The sequence below is a fragment of the Arachis stenosperma genome, chromosome 5 (genome assembly GCF_014773155.1).
Source record: "Arachis stenosperma cultivar V10309 chromosome 5, arast.V10309.gnm1.PFL2, whole genome shotgun sequence".
Classification (NCBI taxonomy): Eukaryota; Viridiplantae; Streptophyta; class Magnoliopsida; order Fabales; family Fabaceae; genus Arachis; species Arachis stenosperma.
This window is the reverse complement of record NC_080381.1, coordinates 10,210,642-10,224,531: the sequence shown is the minus strand read 5'-3', so window position 1 is coordinate 10,224,531 and position 13,890 is coordinate 10,210,642. Positions and strand designations below refer to the sequence as shown.

The following is a 13,890-nucleotide window of genomic DNA, read 5'->3' as shown; positions in this document are numbered from 1 at the left end:
GATCCTCATCAGTTTTTAGCTGAGTTCTTGCAAATCTGTGACACAATCAAGACTAATGGGGTTGACCTGAGGTCTACAGACTGATGCTATTCCTTTTGCTGTAAGAGACAGAGCTAGAATATGGTTGGACTCACAACCTAAAGATAGCCTGGACTCTTGGAAAAGCTAGTCAATGCCTTCTTGGCAAAGTTCTTTCCACCTCAAAAATGGAGTAAGCTTAGAGTGGAAGTCCAAACCTTCAGACAGAAGGATGGAGAATCCCTCTATGAAGCTTGGGAAAGATACAAACAATTAATCAGAAAATGTCCCTCAGACATGCTTTCTGAATGGAGCATCATAGGTATTTTCTATGATGGTCTCTCTGAACTATCCAAGATGTCTTTGAATAGCTCTGCTGGAGGATCTCTTCATCTGAAGAAGACGCCTACAGAGGCTCAAGAGCTAATTGAAATGGTTGCAAATAACCAATTCATGTACACTTCTGAAAGAAATCCTGTGAACAATGGGACTAGTCAGAAGAAAGGAGTTCTTGAGATTGACACTCTGAATGCCATACTGGCTCAGAATAAGATATTGACTCAACAAGTCAATTTGATTTCTCAAAGTCTGTCTGGAATGCAAAATGCACCAAGCAGTACTAAGGATGCTTCCTCTGAAGAAGAAGCTTATGATCCTGAGAACCCTTCAATGGAAGAGGTGAATTACCTAGGAGAACCCTATGGAAACACCTATAATTCTTCATGGAGAAATCACCCAAATTTCTCATGGAAGAATCAAGAGAGACCTCAACAAGGTTTCAACAACAACAATGGTGGAAGAAACAGGTTTAGCAATAGCAAACCTTTTCCATTATCTTCTCAGCAACAGACAGAGAATTCTAAGCAGAACCCCTCTGACTTAGCAACCATGGTCTCTGATCTAATCAAAACCACTCAAAGTTTCATGACTGAAACAAGGTCTTCCATTAGGAATTTGGAAGCACAAGTGGGACAGCTGAGCAAGAAAGTTACTGAACTCCCTCCTAGTACTCTCCCAAGTAATACAGAAGAAAATCCAAAAGGAGAGTGCAAAGCCATAACCATGGCCGAATCTGGAGAGGAAAGAGAGGAAGAGGACGCCACTGAGGAAGACCTCAATGGGCGTGCACCAACCTCCTCTGAGTTCCCCAATGAGGAACCATGGGAATCTGAGGCTCAAAATGAGACCATAGAGATTCCATTGGACTTACATGAGCTCTGATGAGTATTCTTCCTCTGAAGAGAATGAGTATGTCACTGAAGAGCAAGTTGCTAAATACCTTGGAGCAATCATGAAGCTAAATGACAAGTTATTTGGAAATGAGACTTGGGAGGATGAACCTCCTTTGCTCACCAAAGAACTGGATGACTTGTCTAGGCAGAAATTACCTCAAAAGAGACAAGATCCTGGGAAGTTTTCAATACCTTGTACCATAGGCACCATGACCTTCAAGAAGGCTCTGTGTGACTTAGGGTCAAGTGTGAACCTCATGCCTCTCTCTGTAATGGAGAAGCTAGGGATCTTTGAGGTACAAGCTGCAAGAATCTCACTAGAGATGGCAGACAACTCAAGAAAACAAGCTCATGGACTTGTAGAGAATGTTTTTGGTAAAAGTGAAGACCATTACATCCCTACTGATTTCATAGTCCTAGAGACTGGGAAGTGCATGGATGAATCCATCATCCTTGGCAGACCCTTCCTAGCCACAGCAAAGGCTGTGATTGATGTTGATGGAGGTGAACTGATCATTCAAGTGAATGAAGAATCCTTTGTGTTTAAGGCTCAAGGATATCCCTCTGTCACCATGGAGAAGAAGCATGAAGAGCTTCTCTCAAATCAGAGACAAACAGAGCCCCCACAGTCAAACTTTAAGTTTGGTGTTGGGAGGCCACAACCAAACTCTAAGTTTGGTGTTGAACCCCCACATTCAAACTCTAAGTTTGGTGTTGGGAGGTTCCAACATTGCTCTGAGTATCTGTGAGGCTCCATGAGAGCCATCTGTCAAGCTACTGACATTAAAGAAGCGCTTGTTGGGAGGCAACCCAATGATTATATTTTACCTATTTCCCTTTGCTATTTTATGTTTTTTGTAGGTTGATGATCATGAGAAGTCACAAAATCAATTGAAAAAGCAAAAACAGACTGAAAAACAGGAAGAAAAACAGCACACCCTGGAGGAAGAACTCACTGGCGTTTAAACGCCAGTGAGGCTAGCAGTTGGGCGTTTAACGCCCAGTCTGGCACCATTTTGGGCGTTTAACGCCAGAAAGGGGCACCAGACTGGCGTTAAACGCCAGAAAAGGGCAAGAACCTGGCGTTAAATGCCAGGAATGGGCATCAGCCCGGTGTTTAACGCCAGAAATGGCTCAAAACGTGATTTTGAGTGCCATTTGGTGCAGGGATGACTTTTCCTTGACACCTCAGGATCTGTGGACCCCACAGGATCCCCACCAACCCACCACACTCTCTCTTCTTCTTCACCCATTCACCAATCACCTCAATACCTCTTCCCCATAAACCCTTCTTCACTCCTTCATTTTCACACCACCTAAATACCACTTCTCCCCCTCCTTGGCCGAACACAAAGCCATTCCCTTCTTCCTCATTTCTTCTTCTTCTAATCTCTTCTTTCTTCTTTTGCTCGAGGACGAGCAAACCTTTTAAGTTTGGTGTGGTAAAAGCATTGCTTTTTATTTTTCCATAACCATTTATGGCATCCAAAGCCGGAGAAACCTCTAGAAAGAGGAAAGGGAAGGCAAAAGCTTCTACCTCCGAGTCATGAGAGATGGAGAGATTCATCTCAAGGGTGCATCAAGACCACTTCTATAAAGTTGTGGCCATGAAGAAGGGTCAACTTTGATCAAAATGTTGGACCAAGTCCTCATAGATATCCGTGAAGAGGACGCCCAATGGAAGAGAAATTCAAGAGGGAAGCCGGTTCAACTGAGAAGGCATGACCTCAAGCCCACTAAGAAAAGGATGGAGCAAACAAGAAACCCCTCTCATCATGAGAGAGGAGCAACAAAGACAAGGGAGAGACATTGAGGAGCTCAAGCACTCCATAGGATCTTCAAGAGAAGAACAAGCCGCCATCACTAAGGTGGACCCGTTCTTAATTTCCTTGTTCTTGTTTCTGTTTTTCGAAATTTTCATGCTTATGTTTGTCTATGTTTGTGTCTTATGATCATAGTGTCTTAGTGTCTATGCCTTAAAGCTATGAATAGAATCCATCACCTTTCTTAAATGAAAACTATTTTTATTACAAAAGAACAAGAAGTACAGGATTCGAATTCATCTTTAAACTAGCTTAATTAGTTTGATGTGGTGGCAACACTTTTGTTCTGAATGAATGCTTGAACAGTGCATATGTCTTTTGAATTTGTTGTTCATGAATGTTAAAAATTGTTGGCTCTTGAAGAATGATGGAAAAGGAGACATGTTACTGAGGATTTGAAAAATCATAAAATGATTCTTGAAGCAAGAAAAAGCAGTGAATAAAAAAAAAAAAAGAGAAAGAGAAAAACGAAAAAAAAAAAAAGGGGAGAAAGAAAAAGAAAAGAAAAAGAAAGAAATAAAGTTGTGATCCAAGGCAAAAAGAGTGTGCTTAAGAACCCTGGACACTCTAATGGGGACTCTAGCAAAGCTGAGTCACAATCTGAAAAGGTTCACCCAATATGTGTCTGTGGCATGTATGTTCCGGTGGTAATACTGGAAGAGAGGTGCTTGGGCCACGGCCAAGACTCAATAGTAGCTGTATTCAAGAATCATCATACTTAACTAGGAGAATCAATAACACTATCGGATTCTGAGTTCCTAAAGAAGCCAATCATTCTGAATTCAAAGGATAGAGTGAGATGCCAAACTGTTCGTAGACAAAAAGCTACTAGTCCCGATTTTCATCTAATTTGGAGCTAAGTTTTCATTGATAATTGGAGTCTATAGTATATTCTCTTCTTTTATCTTATTTGATTTTCAGTGTTTGAGGACAAGCAACAATTTAAGTTGGGTGTTGTGATGAGCGGATAAATTGTACGCTTTTGGCATTGTTTTTAGTATGTTTTTTGGTAGTTTAGTTGAGTTCTTAGTATATTTTTATTAGTTTTTAGTTAAAATTCACTTTTCTGGACTTTACTATGAGTTTGTGTTTTTTTGTGATTTCAGGTATTTTCTGGCTGAAATTGAGGGATCTGAGCAAAAAAATCTGATTCAGAGACTGAAAAGGACTGCAGATGCTGTTGGATTCTGACCTCCCTGCACTCGAAGTGGATTTTCTGGAGCTACAGAAGCCCAATTGGCGCGCTCTCAACGGCGTTGAAAAGTAGACATCCTGGGCTTTCCAGCAATATATGATAGTCCATACTTTGCCCAAGATTTGATGGCCCAAACCGGCGTTCAAAGTCACCTCAAGAAAATCCAGCGTTAAACGCCGGAACTGGCACCTAAATGGGAGTTAAACGCCCAAACTGGCATAAAAGCTGGCGTTTAACTCCAAGAGGAGTCTCTACACGAAAATACTTCATTGCTCAGCCCAAGCACACACCAAGTGGGCCCAGAAGTGGATTTTTATGTCATTTACTCATCTCTGTACACCCTAGGCTACTAGTTTTCTCTAAGTAGGACCTTTTACTATTGTATTTTTCATCTAAGAATCTTGGTAGCTATCTTTGAGTTTTATGCTATCTTAGATCACTGGGAGGCTGGCCTCACGGCCATGCCTAGACCTTGTTCTTATGTATTTTCAATAGTGGAGTTTCTACACACCATAGATTAAGGTGTGGAGCTCTGCTGTACCTCGAGTATTAATGCAATTACTATTGTTCTTCTATTCAATTCCGCTTATTCTTTGTCCAAGATATCACTTGTTCTTCAACTTGATGAAGGTGATAATCCGTGACACTCATCATCATCCACTCATGAACAAGGTGACTGACAACCACTCTTGTTCTACAAGCATCCGAGGCTTAGTGAATATCTCTTGGATTCCTGATACACGATGCATGGTTGATCGCCTGACAAACGAGTGCTCCCTGACAACGAGCCAGCCTTCTGTGAGATCAGAGTCTTCGTGGTATAGGCAAGAACTGATGGCGGCATTCAGAGAATCCGGAAGGTCTAACCTTGTCTGGGTACTCTGAGTAGGATTCAATGATTGAATGACTGTGACGTGCTTCACCTACATGAGCTTGCCATGGAAAGGAGTAAGAAGGATTGGATGAAGACTGTAGGAAAGCAGAGAGACGGAAGGGAAGCATCTTCATACGCTTATCTGAAGCTCTCACCAATGATATACAATAAGTATCTCTATCTTTATCTTTATGCTTTATTCATCATCTATACCCATTTGAGTCTGCCTGACTGAGATTTACAAGGTGACCATAGCTTGCTTCATAGCAACAATCTCCGTGGGATCGACCCTTACTCACGTAAGGTTTATTACTTGGACGACCCAGTGCACTTGCTGGTTAGTTGTGCGAAGTTGTGTTTATGCCATGGTATTGAGCACCAAGTCTTTGGAGCCATTACTAGGGATTATTTCGTGTATTAAAAAGTATTGATCACAATTTCGTGCACCACAACTTCACCTCCAACTCCTCCTTCAGACCCTTGATTCGATCAAATTTCGACTTGGCCTCTTCCATAAATGATTTTGTGGCATGAATCGGAATCCCCTGAATTGTTCGGAATATAGCGGCACCCATATGAGCCATCTTCACACTACTTTTAGTGATAAAATCCAGATGCTGAAGAAGAGAAACATCGTCCATAGAAAGCCCACCATAGAGGGCAATTTGCTGGTCGACAAACTCGATAGCATCAAAATCTGGGGCATCCAGGTTAAAGGGCTCGGATGACTTTTGCTTCTTACAAAGGAGGGGCACCCAGGAGCTGCAGCAGAAGATTGCAGAGGATCGACCAAGCGAACCCGAGGAATAGGAATTGCTTTCCCCGGCCCGGGAGAACTAGGTACAGGAGGTTTAACTGGAACCTGGGAAGATCCCTCTCCGGCCGCCTGACAAACCCCAATTTGAGGGTTTATCTTGTATTGAATCTAGAGTATTTTGATAACCTTTTGTCACCTTTAGCCTAAAACAACAATCAATCAATATTAAAAAACCTTGGCCAAGGTTGAACATTGGAAGTCCCATCACTATAGCTTCCTTCAATTGTGATAACAAAGGAGTGTTGCTTCACTTAGTTAACCCCTAATTATAGAGGAAAGTCAAGTAAAAGTAATTAACTCAAGTCACAAGTCCTAGTCTTACCCTAGGGAAGTCTAGCTTTAGTGCACTCTAAGTCAATTAGCAATCCTCAATTCTTAATCAACAATTGACATCCATTATTCAAGTGTCTCCAATGACTCAACCACTAGGCCAAGTGAGGGAATGCTACTCCATATCTAAAGTTGACATTTTCTCAAACATGTGGAGGGCAAGAATGAAAGACATGGTAAAATTGAGAAGAGATTTAGAATCAAAGCAATTCAACACAAGAGATTACAACACTCAACAATGAACAACAATGAAATGAGATCTTTAATGATCAATAGAATCCAAAACAACAAAGCTAATTCTAAGATCTACAAGAATGAACAATTACAAACACTAATTGAGAATGGAGAGATGATCTACAACATGAACAAGGTAGATTGAGTGTTGTAATAGATCTCACCAAGGAATGATTGAGAATTGGAAAAAATGAAGATGAATCCTAGAGAGAAGTTGGAGTTTCTCTCTCTACATGTAACTAACTAAAAATATCTACCTAATGATCTAGAATTAGTCTATGGATGTGAATGTGTTAATTTCATGTCAATTCCCTTCAATCCTTGGCTCTTATATGCATTTTGGCGCCAAAGTTGGTTGCTGAAACCCAAAATCGCCAGGCACGTGTTGCCTTAATGAGGTCATGTGCCATCATCGGCGCGTGCGCGCACGGTACGCGTGCACGTCCCTGGCTAATTCTGCGATGTGCGCGCGAGCGCTTGTGGCGTACGCGTGCTTGGCCGAGATCAATTCTTTGGCTTTTTGTGCTTCTCTCCACTTGCACTTCCTTCCTTGCTTTTTCTGATCCATGCTTAGCTATTTCATCCTGAGATTACTAACAAACACATCAAGGCATCTTATGGAATCAAAGAAGAACTAGAATTCATCAAAATAAGGCTAAAAAGCATGTTTTTACACTTAAGCACAAATACGGGAGAGATAACAAAACCATGCTAATTATAGGCTAAAGGTGACAAAAGGTTATCAAATACTCTAGATTCAATACAAGATAAACCCTCAAAATTGGGGTTTGTCAACCTCCCCACACTTAACTTAGCATGTCCTCATGCTAAAATAAGAAGGAACTAAGGGTTAGACATTTATTTGAATGTAACTAAACTATGTGAATCCTATCAATGCAACTAGAGCAATTGGAAATGCTTAGTTCAAACAAATCAATTTCAAGAACATGTGTAAGTACAAGAGCTAGGCAATAGGAATTAAGTCCAAACCACAATTGTATTGAATTATCAAAAGAGTTCAAAACTTGCAAGAATATAGATAATATGGGTGAATACATGTGATGAACTTTTGAACCTCACCGGATGTGTATCCGCTCTATTCACTCAAGTGTTTAAGGGTTAATTCACTCAATTCACTTCTAATCATGTTTTCCAAAATTTGATTTTCTTCTAACAATCAACACTTATTCAATGCATGCATACATTCATCATGAGGTCTTTCATTTAGGTTGTAATGGGGTTAGGGTCAAGGTAGGATCATTTATGGTTAAGTGGACTAAGATTTGAATCTTTGATTAACATAAACTTTCCCACCTAACCTATTTAATGACCTATACACATGCAAGCTATCCTAACTACCCATTCTTCACTTTTTCTTACATACTCATGCGTTCTTATTTGATTCATAACACCTATGCATTGATTCCTTGTTTATGACTTCACTTTGGGGCATTTGTCCCCTCTTTACTATATCTCTTTTTTTTTCTTCATCATCATATATTTTTTCTCTTTTCTTTTCTTTTCATTCATTTTTTTTCTTTTCTTTATATACTTTTTTTTTTGGAATGAAAAGAAAAGAAAAGAGAAAAAATATATGATGATGAAGAAAAAAAAAGAGATATAGTAAAGAGGGGACAAAATGCCCCAAAGTGAAGTCAATAAACAAGGAATCAATGCATAGGTGTTATGAATCAAATAAGAACGCATGAGTATGTAAGAAAAAGTGAAGAATGGGTAGTTAGGATAGCTTGCATGTGTATAGGTCATTAAATAGGTTAGGTGGGAAAGTCTATGTTAATCAAAGATTCAAATCTTAGTCCACTTAACCATAAATGATCCTACCTTGACCCTAACCCCATTACAACCTAAATGAAAGACCTCATGATGAATGTATGCATGCATTGAATAAGTGTTGATTGTTAGAAGAAAATCAAATTTTGGAAAACATGATTAGAAGTGAATTGAGTGAATTAACCCTTAAACACTTGAGTGAATAGAGCGGATACACATCCGGTGAGGGTTCAAAAGTTCAATCACATGTATTCACCCATATTATCTATATTCTTGCAAGTTTGAACTCTTTTTGATAATTCAATACAATTGTGGTTTGGACTTAATTCCTATTGCCTAGCTCTTGTACTTACACATGTTCTTGGAAATTGATTTGTTTGAACTAAGCATTTCCAATTGCTCTAGGTAGTTGCATTTAGATAGGATTCACATAGTTTAGTTACATTCAAATAAATGTCATAACCCTTAGTTCCTTCTTATTTTAGCATTAGGACATGCTAAGGCTTAAGTGTGGGGAGGTTGACAAACCCCAATTTGAGGGTTTATCTTGTATTGAATCTAGAGTATTTTGATAACCTTTTGTCACCTTTAGCCTATAAATTAGCATGGTTTTGTTATCTCTCCCGTATTTGTGCTTAAGTGTAAAAACATGCTTTTTAAGCCTTATTTTGATGAATTCTAGTTCTTCTTTGATTCCATAAGATGCCTTGATGTGTTTGTTAGTAATCTCAGGATGAAATAGGCTAAGCATGGATCAGAAGAAGCAAGGAAGGAAGCATGCAAGTGGAGAGAAGTACAAAAAGCCAAAGAATTGATCTCGGCCAAGCACGCGTACGCGCACAAGGCGCTCGCGCGCACATCGCAGAATTAACCAGGGACGTGCACGCGTACCGTACGGGCACGCGCCGATGATGGCACATGACCTCATTAAGGCAACACGTGCCTGGCGATTTTGGGAAGGTTTCAGCAACCAACTTTGGCGCCAAAATGCATATAAGAGCCAAGGATTGAAGGGAATTGACATGAAATTAACACATTCACATCCATAGACTAATTCTAGATCATTAGGTAGATATTTTTAGTTAGTTACATTTGTAGAGAGAGAAACTCCAACTTCTCTCTAGGATTCATCTTCATTTTCCCAATTCTCAACCATTCCTTGGTGAGATCTATTACAACACTCAATCTACCTTGTTCATGTTGTAGATCATCTTCTCCAATCTCAATTAGTGTTTGTAATTGTTCAATTCTTGTAGATCTTAGAATTAGCTTTGTTGTTTTGGATTCTATTGATTCATTAAAGATCTCATTTTCATTGTTGTTCATTGTTGAGTGTTGTTAATCTCTTGTGTTGAATTGCTTTGATTCTAAATCTCTTCTCAATTTTACCATGTCTTTCATTCTTGCCCTCCACATGTTTGAGAAAATGTCAACTTTAGATATGGAGTAGCATTCCCTCACTTGGCCTAGTGGTTGAGTCATTGGAGACACTTGAATAATGAATGTCAATTGTTGATTAAGAATTGAGGATTGCTAATTGACTTAGAGTGCACTAAAGCTAGACTTCCCTAGGGTAAGACTAGGACTTGTGACTTGAGTTAATTACTTTTACTTGACTTTCCTCTATAATTAGGGGTTAACTAAGTGAAGCAACACTCCTTTGTTATCACAATTGAAGGAAGCTATAGTGATGGGACTTCCAATGTTCAACCTTGGCCAAGGCTTTTTAATATTGATTGATTGTTGTTTTCTTTCATTCACACTTTTATGCCACAATCTTCAAACCACAAAAGACCACTTAATCAATACATGCATCCTTGTAGCATTCCTAGGGAAGAACGACTCGGGACTAATACTCTCGATTATAGATTGTAGATTTGTTTGATGATGGATTTTGCGTCGGTGTAGACTATACTACGATTGATCACTTGATAATTTCTATACCGGCAAAAATTCATTCGTCAAAATGGCGCCGTTGCCGGGGAATGCGCATGAGTGCCATGTTTTTGGTTAATGTAAATATGTGAATATTGTGAATATGTTTGTCTTTTGTTTGTTTGTTAGTTTTTGTTAGTTTTAAGATCTCTATTGGTTTTGTTTCTATTTGCCACTATGAATTCTCATCCTTGTGGTTTTGGATATAACTATGACTCTTTTGTAGGCGATGAAAACTTGAATGATGGCTCACATTATGGGAGAGATGAATTCTTAGGAGGGGAGCCATATATATATGAGCAATCATCATGGCAACCTTTCCCTTCAAGTTACTATGATGGTAATCCTTCCTATAATGCATATCATTCCTATGGATATGATGACTCTTATCATGGTTATACCACTCAACCACCACCATTCTATGCACCATATTCTCAACCCACATCTTATTTCCACCAAGTGCCCACATATGATCCAAATCTATATTCTCCCTATGCATACCCTTGTGACGATTATGAACAAGCAACCCTTGAATCACCACCACTCCAACATTTTTACCCTCCAACCCAAGTCCTCATGGATGATGCACTTGGTATCATTCTTCAAGAGCAAGAAGAGCTCCAAACCGCCTTCACTAGTTTCACCTCCACCCTCCAAGAATTTACGTCCCGTGTAATTTCACCCTCTACCAATAACCAAAATGACTTCCCACCTCAAAGCTTTGATGAATATTCTTTCCAACCATATTATGATCTCTCCTCTCCGCCACAAACCTCCATGAAAGCATATCAATGTCCGTTAATCCAAGAGCAATATGATCCTACTCATGTTAGTAAAGTGGAACAAGAACTAAGGGATCATGAAAGGGAGTGTGTGTTGCAACAAGCGGAGGAAATAGAGATTGTTGAAGATAAAGAAGTGGAAGAAGACCTACAAGAGGTTGAACAAGAAGGAAGTTCCATCAACGAAAATAACTCTACGTCAAGTGACAATGGTGGTGTTGTTGAAGCTTCCCCCTTCGAATGTGAAGCCAATGTTGAGGAGGGTGCGCAACCTCCAACACATAACTTGATCAATGATAAAGGTTTGAAGGAAGTTAGCAAACAAGAAGAATTCAAAAAGAGTTATCAAAAGATGGAGATCATCATGGAGGAGCCAAAGGAAGTGGAACCTACAATGTCAAGACCATTGGATGTCTTCCTTGCTAAGTCGCCGTCCCAATTACAAATTGAGTGGGTAATCATCTCATCCTTTAATTTTCTTGGCCCATATCAATATGCGTTGTTAGAAACGGACGGTCAACTTAGAACCCTTTGTGGGCTAGAGAGTAAGAACGGATTAGATGTTGGTGGACAATGGGAAACAAGGCGCATAAAGGACGAAAGATCAAACTTTGAGTTTCAAAAGCCGAGCAAAGCCAAACTCGATGGGATTAAGATGATGAGTATGAGTTACAAGGAGAATTCAATAAGTTTGTCACCCTATTGGAAGCATGAAGATCAAGAAGAAAAGGGGTTGACAAACAAAGTATGGGACCCCGGAACATACATAGATCACTATCAACTTAGGGGCCTTGTTACTTGCTTAGGCCCCCTTGAGGCCTTGTACGTTTAAATTGGGATCCCGGAGGCTATTGGAAGAGCAAACACTGGTGGGAATTCGAAGAAGAGTTCAAGCATAAGCCACCCTAGCAAGGACTCCACCAAATGTCCAACTTAAGGACCTTAACTAAAAGTGCTAGGTGGGAGACACCCCACCATGGTAAACTCTTTTCACTCCCTTCTAATTTTGCTTAATAAGTGATTGGAGTTACCATTGTAGGTAGTTTTTCACTTCATAATTAGCTTGTTTGTGTACACTAGTTGCTAGCATATTAACATGTATGTTGTGCTTAGTAGAAATAGAATAAATCTCAAAACCAACTTGCATTTTAGAAAGTGTGTGATTTTGACTAAATAAGGAGTTGTAGGCACCATGGGGAGTCTTTGGGCAATTTAGAGCTTTCAGGCATTTTCTTATTAAAAAAAAAAAAAGAGAAAGAGGGGTGGACGCGCGCGCACCATATACGCGCACGCGTCCTCGTATGGACGTACCATGAGCCACACTCCCGAGAGTTGGGCCTCCCTTGGGCAAATATTATGCCTTGGGCCCAACACGATCCACGCGGACGCACACTTGCCGCGTACGCGCCATCCTGTCATAAATCATCAACTTACGCGGACGCGCACTTGCCGCGCGCGCGCCCTTGCGTGCTGCCACCAAACTGAGCCAAGGACCCGAGAGTTAGGCATGCCTCAAGCCCATTCTAAGCGTCAGGCCCAATCTCATTTACGCGTGCGCGCATGGTACGCGCACGCGCCTATGCCTACTCTGCCATCCCACGCTAGAGCGCACTGCACGCTCACGCGTGGATCTCCAAATATTCTCGATGCGCGCGGACGCGTACTTGCCGCGTGCGCGCCGATCCGATAGCGCGACTCCCAGGCCATTCTCCAGAGAGTTAGGCCTGAGTTGGGCCAACTCTAAGCCCCTAGCCCAACTCCGTGCACGCGTGCGCGCACTGTACGCGCACGCGTCCCTTCCTATTTTGCTCATCCACGCTTAAGCGCGCTGTACGCGCACGCGTAGACCTCAAGTTTTCTCCATGGACGCGGACGCGCAAGGTGCGCGCTCTCGCCGGTTCAAAAAATGGGAACCCTAAGACGCGAAGAGCGTTGCGCCGCAGCGCACTCCCTTCTTCTCCCTCCCCATTTTCTTTTTCTTCTTCCTCCCTCCATAATCGCCGCTGCTCAGCCGGTACCACCGCCACAGCCAGAGCCTACCGGTGTACCTATCCCGGATCCTCAGGATTAGCATCGAGGACGATACTTGATCTTAAGTGTGGGGAGGTAGCCGGTGGCATCATTAGATACCGGTGAACATTTTAGCCACTTTTCTAGCTATCTCACTTTGCACACCTTCTGTGTATATTTGATGTATTTTGAGTTTATTTTAGATACTTTTACTGCTTGATACTTTTACTGTTTATTTTGGATTTATTTTGGATTTTAGATACTTTGATACTTTTTGGATATTTTTTAGATGTTTTGGATGATAGATTCCATACTTTTAGTTGGATTCTTCTTTATACATTTTGTTTATCTTTGTTTTTAGTTTGTAGTTGTGATTAGAAATCATACTTTGGATTGCAAATATTTAGTCACCCTTTTTGCATAATATATTGGTTTTAAGTGAAAAAGGAAAGGGTGAACTAAAGAAATTTTTGAACCTTTCAATCGCAACAATACTTAGTCAAACATTGAGATTTTTTTTCAAGAAGCTTAAATAGAGGGCATTAACCCGGTTGATTGAAAGGAAATTTTTGGTGAAACTTGCTTGAATTTCATACCTTGTGAAGCATGTATTGAATCGAGAACACAAGCTTGTGAGACTTGAGCCTATTGATGTGGTTACATTTTATAACCACTTATTTTCCATTCTTGTGTGGAATTGTTCTCTTTCTATGATTGTGATCCGTGATTTGCTTGATTCTATATATCCATTTATTTCTTGTATTTATGCATTTATATGATTGAGGCCATCACTTCATTAGCCACTTACCCAAATGGCCAACCCTTTTATATTCCATTGTTAGCCAATTT

The 13,890-nt window shown here is 40.5% G+C and overlaps 1 non-coding gene across 1 annotated transcript; it reads right to left on the bottom strand.

The window, feature by feature from the left end:
- Positions 1-213: 213 nt before the first annotated feature.
- LOC130983621 (small nucleolar RNA R71) lies at positions 214-321 on the bottom strand. Its single transcript, XR_009087603.1, has one exon. It is a non-coding gene; the product is annotated as a small nucleolar RNA R71 (small nucleolar RNA).
- Between the last annotated feature and the right edge of the window lie 13,569 nt (positions 322-13,890).